The 16,740-nt window shown below is 36.2% G+C and overlaps 1 protein-coding gene across 1 annotated transcript in view; it reads right to left on the minus strand.

Moving 5' to 3' along the window:
• KCNH8 (potassium voltage-gated channel subfamily H member 8) overlaps positions 1-16,740 on the minus strand; it is a 367,066-nt gene that overhangs the window by 5,357 nt on the left and 344,969 nt on the right. The gene's annotated exons all lie outside the window — the stretch shown is intronic.

The raw sequence follows: 16,740 nt of genomic DNA on the forward strand, positions 1-16,740 counted from the left end.
TGCATTTGATAATGCAACACAGCTTAGTTGAAAACTTCTTCATGGTAGGGAATACTGACCCAGGAAACATTTAGCCCCCCCAAAAATAAAAGCCAGTTATCTATATAACTCCTCTTCAGCCTCAGCATGGAGAGACAAACCATGCTGTTAACACTTTACATAATTAATTTGGGAGAAACAGAGCCTCCAAGTTTTAGCATCACCTTGCGTAGATCTTTGCAGTAACAAGTAGTAACAGCAATAAGCAGAGCCTTTGAAAAATGTTGATTAAGATCCCGTATTTCCGTTCTAAGTTTTGAGTAATTGCAGTCGGATGGATTGAGAAATCTCTGTAAAGGATGCGTGAGTCAAAATACAACAATATGCAGCTTGGTGTTGATAACAGTTGAATAAGGACCAATGTGGGGTTTGATGGGGGCAGGTATGACTGTCTTTATTGTTCTTTATAATAGCTCTAGTCCCAGCATAAATCCTGCCATTTATAAATCTTTGTTGATACATGAGTAATTTAATGAATAATAAGCTGCATGGTTAATTTCTTAATATGAGTTTCTGGTATTTTCATTTCAACTTAAATAATTTTTACCAATCTCCCATAAATAGCACTGCAAGACACAGAAGTATCACTAAACCTCTAGCAGGTAAGAACGTTTTATATGATCTCAGTGTCTCATGGACACTCCCATCACTTCAAAATGGGAGATTTAAAAACCACTGTGTAATTATATAGTTGAAAAAATCCATCTGTGGTGCTGGTGCCCTATTGTCCCAATAAGACTGTGCACTGCCAGTTTTTACAGTTAGATTGTGTGTCTTTCGGTGTAAACACAGATTTGCTGTTCTGGTGTGTCTTTGGATTGTGCCTTTTGGGAACAGGAGTGTGTTTCATAAGGAAGACCAGAACGTGTCTTTGACAATACCTTTTATTTCACATTGAAAGTAGCTAACTTTTGCCTTCTATTATTCATGTTTTACATTTTTCAATCTTGGCTATTGGCATGGTATGATTCATGGCCTCCGAGTATAACTGGAACTTCAACTGATAGAAAAAAATGCCATTTCCACTTTTGTGCATTCAGTGAGCAGATGGGGAATGCATCTGTTGATATAATCTTCTTAGCTTGAAGAGTTCTTGACCCGTCACTCAATTTTTGCCAAACATGTACACATTTTCCTGCTAGACACAATTTTCCTAAATTCCGGGTACTAATTACACCAATCCTCTCCGCCCTGCCATGAACACATATACATTTTTACGAGCTCTGATTCAGGTAATTAAATGATCTTTCATTTAATCTTTTGTTATGTTGTGTATTTATCATGGGATTCAGACAAGTTCAATCAAAGTCCATAAGCAGGCAAAACAAAAAGGACGATCGGCATAATTTTATCCTTGTGTCTTTTGCTTCACAACACATTCAAAAACAAATGACAATCTTTTTATCTGTCAGCTAAAATAATAATCATACCCAGCACTTGCATAAATTTCATCCAAATGAGAATCTCAATCCCATTACTAACGAAAGTTGTAAATCTTGTTCTACAGCTGGAGAGACTAGAATGTTGGGAGGTGAAATGGCTTATTTGAGGTCACACAGGAATAGTACCAAGGGCTTTACTTTTGCAGGTGCATCTGATGCCTCTTAAATTATAATAAGAGAAGAATTACAAGTCTTGAAAGTGATTACTCCATTGGTTTCATTGAATTTTTGCAAACTCAGGCCTTTGGACACAACTTTATTACTTTAGCTGTATTATTGTAATCCATTATTTATCAACCCTTTGATTGCTTTCCTCATCTATTTTCCTACTTCCTGTGACAAAGTTTGATTACTATCCAAATTGCTGTTTGACTAAGTGATCCTCACTGCTATTAGTGAACACCAAACAAAAGTCTGTCACATCTCAGAATACCAACTGTATAGACAGGGCTTATCAAGACAAAGCATAGAGGAATCACCTGGGGATCTTGACACCATGTATATTCAGATTCACTATGTGTGGTGTGGGGTTCTGCATTTCTAACAAGCTCCCAGTTGATGCCAATGCTGCTAGCTTGTACTCCAAGGGGTCAGATCATGAGTTCCTATTATGGATCTAGTCCCTTTGGTTAACTCCTCATGTACTGGTCTTTCAGTAAGAGCTGAGAATTTAGTCTAAACAGCTTTCCTCAATTCCTTTGGCAAGTCTGTAGTTGGAGTTTTTGATTTCTTTAGATCTTCAATTTCGTTCAACAATATTTTGTCATTATTGGTGTACAAGTCTTGTACCTCCTTGGTTAAATTTTAAATTATTCCTAACTATTTTCTTCTTTTTGATGCTACTGTAAATGGGATTGTTTTTCTTAATTTCTCTTTCTGATAGTTCATTATCAGTGTATAGAAATACAACTGACTTTTGTATATTGACTTTGTATCCTGCAACTTTACTGATTTCATTTATTAGTTCTAACAGATTTTGGTGGAATCTTGAGGGTTTAAGGTCTTCGTGATTGTTGAAGCTGTTGTCTTTGTTCTTGGTGGCTCCCAGAAGTTGAGGGTGTCCCAAGATCTGTCAGAGTCCCAAAGTGGAGGATCATAGAGAGCACCTAGGTGCAGGTGGATTAGAACCTGGACCCTCAGGTAGCAGCTGGGAAAGTATGCAGTCATATCTCTTTCAGGGAGAATCTAGGAGATGGGCATTTTTGCATGCTCCCTCTCTGCTGAACCTGGATATACAACCTTAGAGATGTTCTTACACCCATTTTTTTGTCAATTAATCGACATTTAGTGTATTATTAATTTCAGAGTTCAGTGATTCATCAGTTTGATATAATACCCAGTGCTCATTATATCATGTGCCCTCCTTAATGTCCATCCCCCCACTCTGCTCCCTTTCAGCAACCCTCAGTGTGTTTCCTATGATTAAGAGTCTCTTATGGTTTGTCTCTCTCTCTGATTCTGTCTTATTTTTCCCTCCCTTCCCCTATGATCCTGTTTTGTTTCTTAAATTCCACATATGAGTGAGATCATATGATAATTGTCTTTTTCTGATTGACTTATTTCACTTAGCATAATACCCTCTAGTTCCATCCATGGTGTTGCAAATGGCAAGATTTCATTTTTTTGATGGCTGAGTAGTATTCCATTGTATATATATATATATACCACTTCTTCCTTATCCATTCATCTGTCGATGGACATGTGGGCTCTTTCCATAGTTTGGCTGTTGTGGACATTGTTGCTATAAACATTGGGGTGCAGGTGCCCCTTCAGATCACTACATTTGTATCTTTGGGGTAAATACCTAGTGGTGCAACTGCTGGGTTGTTGGGTAGCTCTATTTTTAACTTTCTGAGGAAACTTCATACTGTTTTCCAGAGTGGCTATACCAGTTTGCATTCCCACCGGCAGTGTAAGAGGGTTCCCTTTTCTCTGCATCCTCGTCAACATCTGTTGTTTTCTGACTTGTTAATTTTAACCATTCGGACTGGTGTGAGGTAGTATCTCATTGTGGTTTTGATTTGTATTTCCCTGATGCTGAGTGATGTGGAGCATTTTTTCATGTGTCTATTGGCCATTTGTGTCGTCTTTGGCAAAGTGTCTGTTCATGTCTTCTCTCATTTCTTAATTGTATGATTTGTTCTTTGTGTGTTGAGTTTGATAAATTATTTATAGATTTTGGATTTTAGCCCTTTATCTGATATGTTCTTACACACATTTAAAAATTACTTTTGTTTGCTATAATCCTGTAGGACTTGTGAACATAAGCCCCTTTGGCTTTCAGAGCTAAGTGTTTTGAGGGCCCTCGTTGGCGGCACTAAGTCCAAACTCTCCAATGCTGGGAGTTAGGGGTTCCCTCTTGATTGCATGGAACTGTATCTGGGGTGGTGTTTATGGTTTATATGTCCCAGCCTTCCCTATCTGTCTCCATGTGGGAATTTTCTCATTCACCTGATATGTCAGAGTCATTCAACTTTTTTAAAATTATTTCTTGTTTTTATGTTTCTCTCAGAGGGAATTATTCTGTGTATAGATGTACATTCAGTGTGTCTGTAGGAAGAGGGAAATTCATAAGTTTATTGTGCTGTCATTTTGGAGCATTTGTTATCTATTTTATGTGTTTTAACCCATTGTATTTTTTTAAAAAAATTATTTATTTGCCATAGAGAGAGAGAGAGAGAGAGAGAATACAAGCAGGGGGAGTGGCAGGCAGAGGGAGAAGCAGACTCCCCACTGAGAAGGAGCCTGATGCAGGACTCAATCCCAGGACCCTGGGATCATGACCTGAGCTGAAGGCAGACACTTAACCGACTGAGCCATGCAGGCGTCCCAACCCACTGTATTTGTTATCCTTACCAAAATTATCCCGTCTTTGGTGAGTGGGAGACTCTTTATATTGGCTCCTGAGCTCTTTTGACATCATCCTAGTAGTGTTTGATGGTTTTCTTGTTGTCTTGTACACTAAGGTATCCTAGACTTATTTGTATTTCATGTCCTCAGAAGTGGAAACAGCTATTTAAAGAGACTCTGGTTTCTTTTATTGGGAAATTATATCTGAGACCATAACTGATACATAGAGATACTCACTGTTATTGGGCTGGTCATTGTTTATACTCCTTTTCTGTTGAAAGAGCTTGGAAATGTATGCATGTACATGATACTACATAGGTTCATATTAGTATTACTAATTCTATTTCAGGATTACAGGGTTTTAACATTTTATATATTACATTTGTATCTCCTTTACACTGTGAATTCTGGTTATTGAGGTATAGAAGATGATAGAATTATGATATCCCATAATGACTCATTTGCTTTATCCCCCATTATACATACAACAGTTGCAGTATATCAATACCAGTACTACCATTACAAATTATGATTACTGAAAACAGTTTAAAAATTTGGGGGGAGGCATATTTTATTCTAATTCTCTCCCCACTCCCCTTTCAATGGTTCATCCATATTTACATTGTCAGAGCATATGGCCTTTGACAACTTAATACCTTCTCTTCTTTAACTTTCATTTAGACTTGATACTATAGCTAAGTACATATTTAATGCTGATGAACTTGTCCTATGACAACGTCTTTCAAATTATCTTGGTTTTCTGAATCTTGTTCTCGAGAACATCCTTCAGGAAATGTATATGGGAACAATATTCCTTGAGTTTTTTCATGTTAACAGTTTGGTACATGATGGTCATTTCTGCTGGATATAAAATCCTTAGTTTACATTTTCTTTACATTTTGTATATTTTGTATGTTACTCCATTCTCTTGCATAAAATGTTGCTGTCTAAAAGTTTAACAACAGTCTAGATTTTTCCCTTGCACGTCCCTTATAAGATCTTTTTTATCTAGATATCTAATGAATATTTTTTCTTAAAGTCCAGTAATTTCACTAGAATATAAAATTACAAGGTGCAGCTTCAAAAAAACTTTTTTTTTTTTTTGGTAATTTTAGGGGATTTTATCGGATTATCATTCTTAGTGTTTGTTTGGTTCCCTGAATTTGGCTTTCTTCTTCTGAGACTTGTATTTTTTGTATGTTAGAGCTTCTTTGTTTATCTTTAATATTTGACACTTTTCTTCAAACTTTTTTTTTTAAATCTCTTCATAGATTAAATGCTTTAAATTTTTCTTCTTTTTCATGATCTATTTTGGCATTATTTGTTTATTTGCTCTTGTGTTGTTTCCAATTTAGGCAATTTCTACAGTGATCTTTTTCTCACTTCTAATTCTTTCTTAAATGTTTTTCTCTAATTCTTGAGTTCTATTACTTCGTGAAATAGGAAGGAAAAACTTCAAAGGATATAAAATTTTAAGTTTCTTTAAAGCACAACATCTGAAACATAGAAACCTGTTATTATTTACTTAATATGGATAATAGTTATTTGGACATCGGTTATTTAATCAATATCTATATGATTAAAATGGCTCATGGCTAAAAAATAAAAACAAAATATTCAGTATGTACACTAGAACCTCACTTAAAAAATACATCTATATACATGCAATTCCTTTAAAATCCACAAAATATTTTATCTGAAAAATAAAACTGATTTTCATTAATTGTTTCTCCTTTATCTCTGGTTGTTATAAATTTCAATGACTGATTTTTAACTACTGCAAATCAGTGTCCAAAAAACCAACCAACCAAACAAACAAAAAAACCCCAAAAGAGTAGATTCCTATTTGAATGAATGCAAAGACTCTTCTTTTACTTTCACAGCAACTGAGCAATGAACACCCCAGTGAGAAAGTCTGGTTCAGCAAGGTCTAGTATAAAGCATCATGGAACCATGGTACCTAAAGCTTGTTCAGAGGTCTAGAAAGAATTTTCTTTTAATCACTGGCAGACACCTTACCCAACTCAAGCTTTTTTGATAATGGAGTTTTAAACAAAACAAATTTCCCTATCAAACTCTTTAATAAATGCTATTTGAATAGAATTCTTTTATCTCCAAGGCTGACGGGATTCAGTTTAGAGAGTGGGCTTTCAGATCATCAACTGAAGTCAGTATAAGGCTGTAAATAACAGTGTTTTGTTACCAGTTACCAGATTTGATTTAAAAATACATTTTTAAAAAATCAGCATATTGACAGTGGACTTCTCCCCACCTATCATTTTATTTGCTTTAAAATGTACTCCTTTTCTTTTCTTTCTTTCTTTTTCTGGATTTGAAAATGCTAACATGTGGAATAGTCATCAGTGGGAAACATATATGGGAAATGTATATCTCCCATTGAATAAACATAAAATATATTTTATTAGGCTTTTTTTGAAAAGCCCCTTCTAAAATTATCATATCTTAAAGTTATCTGTCCATGATTAAATCAAATATTGCATTTAAGTATATAATTTAAGTAACCAAATTTAATTTGGTTATAACCAAATATAATTTAAGGAACCAAAGACTCAAGTCTTAATGAGGGTATCTAATATTTCAGAAGGAAATCTTTTCAGTGCACACCAAGGATGGCCTTCTGTGAAAGCTAACCCAATAAAAAGAAAACCCACTGAACTGGGATTCAGGTCTTGTTTTTAGGCCTTTCTATACCTCTTGCTGCATATGTGATTATCTCTGGGCCTCAATTTACTCATCTGTGATAGAAGCATCTCACATGATGGGATTTCTAGTGTCTCTTCAAACTCAAAACTGGAATTTCATTTTTCTCTTCTATTCAATGTTCTAATGCCTGATGGTTAAAATAGATATAATGCATAATTCAGCATTTTTTATACATTCATCACCATAAATGTGTGTCTACTGTATGCCAATCATAGCGAAGAAAAAGGCAGATAAAGATTCTTGTCCTCATAGAACTGACGTTCTAATGGGGGGATAAAGACAATGAAAAAGTAGATAAATTAACTATGTACCATAAGAGAGGTTTGATAGGCTATGAGGGAAAACAAATTTGGAAGTAAATTTGGGGAGAGGGGACTTCTATTTTTAAAAGATTGGCAAGGAAGACCTCACTGAGAAGTTGACATTTGAACATAGGCTTGAAAGAGGGAAGAGAGCTGTCCATGCAGATATTGGGGAAGAGCTTTCTGAGCAGAGAGAACAAATACAAGACCCTCAGGTGCTTTCATAAACTGAAACAAGATAAACAATAATGTTTGTTCTGGAAATGTCATCTGTAGGACACTGGGATCATTTGTGGTTGTCTTTAAGAAATTGGGACAAGAGAAGGGGGCAGTGGCAAAGGAAGTTAATTGTGACGATTAAGGGTCTGTATTTCATGTCATATGAGTAAAGTTTCAAGGAAGAGAGAGCATTTAGAGAAGAGGAAAATAGACCACAGAGTGGGGAGGAAGAGAGATATTAGCTACCTTCAAAATTTAAAATATTTTCATTAAAAACAACCATTTATGCAGCTTTTTCTATGCAACTCAAGAGGTACAGAAGTAGAAAATATTAATAAAAGGCTTTACAGAGAGTTACATGAGCTAAATATAGAGAATAGGTTTCTAATAGCTAAATTAATTGAAGAATGAGGTTGACTGTCATCAGAAGGATTTGGGGATTTTTTTTAAGATTTATTTATTTATTTTAGAAAGAGAGAGGGAGGGATGGGGAGAGAGAGAGAGCATGAGTCGGGGGAGAAGCGTGAGGGAGAGAGAGAATTCTCAAGCAGACTCCCTGCTGAGCATGAGCCCAGCACGGGGCTCCAAGGACCCAAAGATCATGACCTGAGCCGAAATCAAGAGTCAGAAGCTTAATCAACTAAGCCACCCAGGCACCCTACATTTGGAGAATTTTTATTTTTATTTTTATTTTTTAAGATTTTATTTATTTATTTGAGAGACACCCAGAGAGAGAACATAAGCAGAGAGAGGGAGAAGCAGACTCCCTGCTGGGCAGGGAGCCCAATGATATAGGGCTCGATCCCAGGACCCTGAGATCACGACCTGAGCTGAAAGCAGAGGCTTAAGCGACTGAGCCACCAGGTGCCCCTGGAGAATTTTTAAAAGTACAGATACCCAGTGTCAACTCTAGAGGTTCTGAGATTCATTTAGTCTATGCTTGGCCAAAGGAATAGTCATTTTAAAAATATTTATTAATATTAAATATATTTTATATATTAATTTATAAAAATATATATAATCGTAAAAATTTCTAGAGAATCTGAAAGCACAACTAGGTTTGTGAACTCCTGGTGTAGCTTTTTCTGGGGGCAATAGTGAGCTCCGTACTACAGAAAATGTTCAGGCAACATAACTTCTTACTAATCACCTCAGAAATAAAAATCCCATACTGGGAGATAAGCAAAAATAGGTGGCCTCTGAGATATCTCTCAAATTTCAGATTTTATGATTCTACCACATTATGAAAATACAATATCAAAGGAGGTTGCTTAAATATTTGTTTCAGAACAATTCTTTTACCCGTTATTTATAAAAATTGATTATTTCAAATTCTATCCTATCATATAGTCATATAAGCATAAAAAGGAAATTTGACTAATTTAGTATTGATTTATGATAATGTGTTTATTTCTAACTGGGCACAAGTAAATGGGAAGTGTTGTTCTCATTTATCGAGGTGTCTTATCATTCTCTAAAAAAAGACTGACCATGAGAGACTATGGACTCTCAGAAACAAACTGAAGGTTCTAGAGGGGAGAGAGGTGGGGGATGGGTTAGCCGGGTGATGGGTATTAAAGAGGGCACATACCGAATGGAGCACTGGCTGTTATACACAAACAATGAATCATAGAACACTACATCAAAAACTAATGATGTAATGTATGGTGATTAATGTAACATAATAAAATGAAATAAAATTTAAAAAAAGACTGAAAAAATCCCCAAACCTCCCCAAGTTCATATATGCTTATTTTCTAGTACTGAACATTGACTTACTTGAGATACAGAACATTCTCTGTTACACTTCAGTAAAGTCTGAGTACTTTAACAACAACATTAATAATAACAATAACAATAATAATAATTTTGAGGCAATTCACAGAATTTTTTGAGATATAATCAAAGTTTACAAGAGGGCGCCTGGGTGGCTCAGTTGGTTAAGCGACTGCTTTCGGCTCAGGTCATGATCCTGGAGTCCCGGGATCAAGTCCTACGTCGGGCTCCCCACTCGGCGGGGAGCCTGCTTCTCCCTCTGACCCTCTTCCCCCTCATGCTCTCTCTCTCTTTCTCTCATTCTCTCTCTCAAATAAATAAATAAAATCTTTAAAAAAAAAGTTTACAAGAGTCTTGGGAAAGGAAGAAATGTACACATGAAAGTAATGGAGAAGTTTATAAAAGCAAATACTGAATGGCAAGGTTAGACAGTGGGTGTTAAAGCTCAGAGAAGGGACTTAAGAATTGGCATTCATCATGAAAGAATCAAGAGAATTAATAGGTGATTGGAGGCAGAATCAGAGCCCTTTTGAAAGATGTATGATGTTCTCATTTTTAAAAGGGGGAAATCCATGTATTAGGGGAAGATAAGAAAGAAAAACTTCCCTGTAATCTCTTTCAACCATAAGATTCTATAAAAAAATTCTAATACTATCTGTAGCTGCTGGATTGGATCAATTATTGAACTTAATTTTCCTATTGATGAATGGAAAGTGGCAGAGGGGTATGTTCTTTTAAAAATTCATCAACGTATGGGGCTCCTGGGTGGTGCAGTTGGTTGGGCACCAGACTCTTGGTTTTGGCTCAGGTTGTGGTCTTGAAGTCATGGGTCTCATGGTCAAGCCCCTCGTCTGGCTCTGGGCTCAGCATGGAGTCTGCTTAAGACTCTGTCTTCCCCTCCCCCCTGCTTGCATTCTCTCACTTGCTCTCTCTCTCTCTAAAATAAATAAATCTTTAAAAAATATTTCAACTTACAAATTATTTAGGAAATATGGGGGGGTGGGGAAACACCCATATCCATCTTTTTAAAAAATAACCAGTTATTCTGAAGCTATCAGTTAGTAGCCAGTTAATAACTAGCTACCACTAACTGGCTAATTACTAGTAATAAGTAATTAATAACCAATTGTTTAAAATTCATTTGACATTTTCTGTACGTGCTTGAATATACAGTAACTCATTTTACTGAATATTTCCCATTTTTATTCCTAGAATAGATCCACTTTCCAACCAATTCTGCTCCTTGGAGGCTGACATGTATGAACTCCATCAACAGGCTCATTGGCTCTTTGGCTTCTGGTTGGGTTTGGCCATTGTAGAACATCAGCAGATCGAAGAGAGGTAGGAGAGGGAAGTCGGGGTATATGTTCCTCTGGCTGCTTCCCTGCAGGGTTGAGGTGGGCAGAAGGTCATAGAGGGTCCCAACAAAAGATCACAGCTCCTTTCAGGTGGCCTTCCCCACCCACCTTCCTCAGACTCAATATTGTATAACTACTCTCTACTCTGACACCTTCAGACCTAGGAGTTGTAGTGAACTTCTGTTGTTATTATCCCACAGTAGGAGGGACAGCAATATCCTTTGTGGTTTCCCTACACTCAGCTAACTTCTTTGTAAATACTCTCTTTATTCGACCCTGCTCAAATTGCCCATTTGGAATGTGGCATTGGTCTTCCTTGAACCCTTACTGATATGTCCATTTAGTCCCTCTACTCAAAATAAGAAAAGGCCTATATATAAGTAACCACAGGCCAGGAAGACAAAAATAGCTAATATCTAAAACCTATATCCATGTTAAATTCACACTTCACAGGATAAATTTTGAGTGGCATATTTTTTTTTTCTTTTGGGAGATCCTCACTATTCTTTAGGGTATATATGTATGTATGTATGTATGTATGTATTATCAGTAAATCTCTCATGAGAGGTACAAATCTACCTATGCATATAGGCTCAAGAACTGAAAATAAGCCAAAAGTGTCCTGCAAATCATTAAATAGTTGGGTATATTCCAGTTTAGAAAGCTAATGTCCACAAAATATAGCATTATAATCGATAATACTTATGTTTTAAAATGAAAAATGCAGAATGGTTTGTCAGCAGGTAAATGGATTTTGTTTTTCTATGTCAAAAAGTGAATGTACAGCCTTTCTTTTTATTTTGCTTTTGAGAATTGATGGTCAAAAATGTATATGTGATCATGATGAGGAAGAAAAGATTGTACAGTCAGATCTTGGAATGGTCCGGCGATTCTGTCAGTGCATTTTGGTTGAACCAATTGTCAACAAGAAGATATAATAATAACACTAATTCGGAGGACTGAGGACTACCCTTTACCATGTATTACTCATGTAGGTTTCCCTGTGTGAATTATTAATAGAACTCTAAATTTTCATAGCCATTTAGAAAAGTAGTAAAGCAACTCTTAGGTAAGGAGCAACTTCCGTTACTGTGATTCTATTTCTTTGACTGAAGGAGACTTCACTGATCTCATGATACAAATTCGTAGATGTGACCTCAAAATCACAAAGAATGAAAGAAAAAATAGATAAACTGTATATCACCAAAATTAATATGTCTGTGCTTCAAAGAAAAATGTTTAGAAAACAAAAAGGCAACTTCAATAATGGGAGAAGAAAAATGCACATCATAACTTGCATCTAGAATATATACAGAATTCTTACAACTAAGTAACAAAGAGACAACCCAATGTTAAAGTGGGTAAAGGATCCAAATAGACAATTTTTCAAAGAATGAACACATGAGAAGATGCTCAATATTATTAGCTATCAAGGAAATGCAAGTGAAAACCACAATGAAATACCACTTCATACGCTCTAGTATGCTTATAATAAAAAAGTCTTATAACAAATAAAAAATCATTGGCAAGGAAGTTGAGAGCTTGGAATCCTCATCTACTGAATGTAAAGTGCAACTGCTGCTTTGGGAAGCGGTCTGGCAGTTTCTCAAATGTTTAAACATAGAGTTACCATACGACCCAGCAATTCCACTTAATTGCCCAAGAGAAATTAGAACATGTCCACACAAATCTTGTGTGAATGTCTTATGAATGTTCACAGCAACATCATTCATATTAGCTAAAAAGTGGTAACAACATAAACGTCCATCACCTGATGAATGAATAAGCAAGAGGTGGTATATCCACACAATGGGATATTACTTGGGGATAAAAACAAATGCCACAACATGGGTGAACTTTGAAAACATTATAGTAAGTGACAAAAGCCAGTCACAGAGGACCATATCGTGTGATTCCATTTATATGAAATGTTCAAAAGAGGCAAATCTATGGGCAGAGGATGTAGATTCATAGGGCTGAGGGTAGGGGAACTTCAGGCATTATGGGTGACTGCTGTATGATATGGAGTTTCTTTGTGGGGTAATAAAATGTTTTAAAATTGATGATGGTGATGAATGCACAACTCTATGAACATACTAAATAAGCCTTCAAATTATACACTTTTTTATTTTTTAATGTTTTTTTATAGAAATTTTATTTATTTATTTGCCAGAGAGAGGGAGCACAAGCAGGGGAAGAGGCAGGCAGAGGGAAAAGCGGACTCCTCGCTGAGTGGGGAGCCTGATGCAGGACTCAATCCCAGGACCCTGGGATCGTGACCTGAGCTGGAGGCAGATACTTAACCAACTGAGCCACCCAGGCATCCCCAAATTATACACTTAAGTGGATAAATTATATGATGTTAATTATATCTCAGGAAAGTTGTTTAAAAAAAAGGAGTTAATAAATAGTATGAAAAGACAGTCTTCTCCCTTTAAAAGGTCAATGTAAGTTGTTTCTACAAAGCCCATTTTTTGTTTAGAAATGTTATTATATACATTTCATTCTTCTGAATATAGTTAAGGTTTGGGGTTGATTAAAATGGTCTAATATTAACTGGTTCCTTTGTGTACATACAAAATAAAATGCTAAAAAGTGGCGATCAGAGCATTCCAGCCAAAATGCCCTTTGGTGAACAAGGATGATTTAACAAGCCACTTGCATTCTTTCATTTTAAAATGAAGATTTGGCTATGATTTTGTTTCCACTAAGCTTGGCAGGTTCTTTTCTGCTTAGTTTCATAATCATTTTGCTATTTACATGTTTAGTATAATATCAGGTAATGATGAAGCATTGTTAAAGTGGCATACTGGGTGTTTTTGCCCTTAAATCTCTAAGTCTTACAGAGCAAGTGTTCTTTACATTAATACAGTGACCCTATCCCATCAAACTATTTAGCTAAAATGCACTAAAATATAAACATTTTGCCCTATCATTTTCTTTCTTTTTTTAAAAGATTTTATTTATTTATTTGATAGAGAGAGAGACAGCGAGAGAGGAACACAAGCAGGGGGAGTGGGAGAGGGAGAAGCAGGCTTCCCGCCGGGCAAGGAGCCAACATGACTCAGGCTCAATCCCAGGACCCTGGGATCAGGACCTGAGCCAAAGGCAGACTCTTACTGACCGAGCCACCCAGGCACCCCTGCCCTATCATTTTCTATTCTAATTTTATATTGAGCATTTTCATAACAAAAGAAAAGTTTCAGGTAAAAAGTAGTCATTTTCATGATCAAATGTTTCCCTTAAATCCATTCATTTTCATTTTCTCCCCCATAAGCACTGAGACTAATTCTCTCCTACTACTCTGCGCTGGGCAGGAGGGAGCAGGGGGTGCTAACTTGAGAGTTGCCTTCTGTTGAATGGAAGTATAACCCTGTATAAGAAGAGAATGAGTGTTTGACCCCTTATTAACAGAAGACATCATGCTGGGTGCTTTATATATGGTATTAAGTCTTTGCAACAGTCCTGTATTGCAGATTTTATCATTACCACTTGAGAGAAGAAAAATCTGAACTTATGGAAGGTGAACACTCTGCTGAAATCAGACAGTTGATTTTATGAATAGAGATCTGAATATTTTTCTTTCTCCAAAGCTTATTCTCTTTCTCTACTAGTGTGTTTTATGTCTTAAGCCCGCTGTGGCAGAGCGCACAGCTTCCCCTTGTTGGCTTCGCCACAGTATCTTTCTGGGCCAGCCAGATTTCAGAAATGAGGAAATATTCTAACTCTTACCTACAAACCTTTTCAGAAATGGGGCATTTGTCTTACACAGCCCATGGCCCCCACGGTGACAGTTTGTTGTTATTTTTAAACAATTTCCTTAGAATTGCACTCTTTCTTTGTTGCCGTAAAGCAATGGCAATGTTTTCAAAAGCGTTCTAATATTAGCTGCTGCCCTACATCTTTTAAACTCTCTTCACTGTTCTGTGAATGTAGGTTATTACCAACATTATTCTTTTTCTGATTTTTGTTCTGTATTTAGCCAGCTAATTATGAAATCTACACATCAATGAACAATTTCTTTATATCTTAAATGTTTAAGCAAATATCAGAATGAGGTTGTTGCCATGTTCTCAAACTGGATACAATACTTGACACGCCCCACATATACTGGGGATTGACCTTTTTATTAAAGAGTCACTATTATGCAGTACATTCCATGTTCATTATCAATTCTTCTCTGCTTACTACTAACAAGGAATAGAATAAATGAAGAATAAAGCAATCAAATGATCACATGGGTGAGCAGTAGGATACAAGTGAAATGGAAAAATTAGGCTTGGATTTTAAAAGATAGATTTTTTTTTGCTACATTATAGGAGATACGAGGAAAAAACAAGTAGGAGGTTAGAAGGAAGATAATTTTACAGTTTGAAACCAATTTGTATTTTCATTCTGCCCGTCAGTGGGTTTTAATGCACCAAAGGGTCAAGACTACAAATTAAATTATGTGTAAAGGATAAGATTTTCTTACTTAAGCTTCAACCATGAAGAAATCAGATATTTCCTATAAGGAAAAACTAATTCTTTAGGGAAGAATAATTGGGCCATTGGTATTTTAACTTGCCCTTTTTATTTCAATATATGGTGAGATAAAAAGATTTATGTCATCTCACTAGAAAAGCAATCATGAATACCAAATCACACTGGGGAAATATTTTGTTTTTCAAGTGGTTATCTGTTTTAATTTATCTACCATGGGCTCACATTGTCAAAGGAAAATCATACAGTGTGTGGATTTACAGCTGTGACTTGGGAAAATTATGTACATTCCAAAAGGTGAAGATATAAATACATTTCTTTCCCCAGAATAATTACTAACTCCAATATTTTGAGCTAAGATATTGGTCAGTCAATTCTTAAAACCATGAAATGATCTCAAATGTGAGGGAAAAGAATTCAAATGGTATTAATGGGTGCTTTTAGCCAAGAACAATATTTGAAAGGAAATTATTCAATAGAAGTTTCTCCAACAAGGTATTTAGTTTGTTTTGTTTTGTTTTGTTTGGTGGATTCTTAACAAGAGGTTATTTAGATAATGCAGTATATGGCCAAGTCCTTGTGATTTAAGGAGTTTCAATCTGTTTAGTTTTCCATTCCTATCTAGCTTGTTAGTCTGCCCCCTGGAGCTCTTAAGTGTTGCTAGCTACAGTCACACTTGCAGAGAGAGTGGGCGCAGAAGGAGAGATGGTAGTAAATCGTAAATCTTCACTAAACTGAAGACACACGGGTTTAAGAAAAACTAATTATGATTATATGATTTCATTTTTCACAAATCTCATCAATGTCAGTAACTGGTTACATTTTTGCTAAGATCTCATCAGATAATCTAAAACTTTAGTCCTAGAAAGGGACTGTCTGTGCCTGTCCACATGTCCTCGCCCTAGGCCAACCTGAAGGTCATCAAAGACAGGTCCAGGTCTTCCTGCATATTCCTGTCTGAAGAACATTTTGAGTGTCCTCCACAGCTAGGCCTGCATGAAGAGCTAGTGAGTCAGTGTCTCAGGAACCACCCTCAGTTCCCCCTTTCCTCGTCTTATGGGGAACAGTTTTGAATGTCCCAGCAGGATTGAGACCCAATTGCTTACAGAGTCAATTATCTCATCAGCACACCCTTATTTATGTGCTTTCCTTTCTCATCTCTCTTAGTTCTCTACTCCTTGCTTTCTGGACCACCTCCCAAATAAACTATTTGCATCCAAATTGTTGTCTCAAATCTGTTTTTTTTTTTAATTAAATTTTTTTGGGAGGGCACCCAAATTAGGACAGTGATTCAGAAATTACCTTCTCTATGTATATGAAATGGCCAGAAGAGACAAAAAGTAGGTAAGTGGGTACCTAGGGCTGGATATGGGAACAGGGATTAATCATAAATGGCAATGAGAAGTCTCGTTGTCAGGGGGTGGCGGGGGTATGGGGTTGGGAGGTGGTAAAAGTGTTCTAAAACTGTTATGGTGACAGTTGAACCACTCAATAAAGTTACTAAAAATCATTGAACTGTACACTTGAAATGGGTGAATTTTATGATAT

Source organism: Zalophus californianus, chromosome 1 (genome assembly GCF_009762305.2).
Source record: "Zalophus californianus isolate mZalCal1 chromosome 1, mZalCal1.pri.v2, whole genome shotgun sequence".
NCBI classification, from domain to species: domain Eukaryota; kingdom Metazoa; phylum Chordata; class Mammalia; order Carnivora; family Otariidae; genus Zalophus; species Zalophus californianus.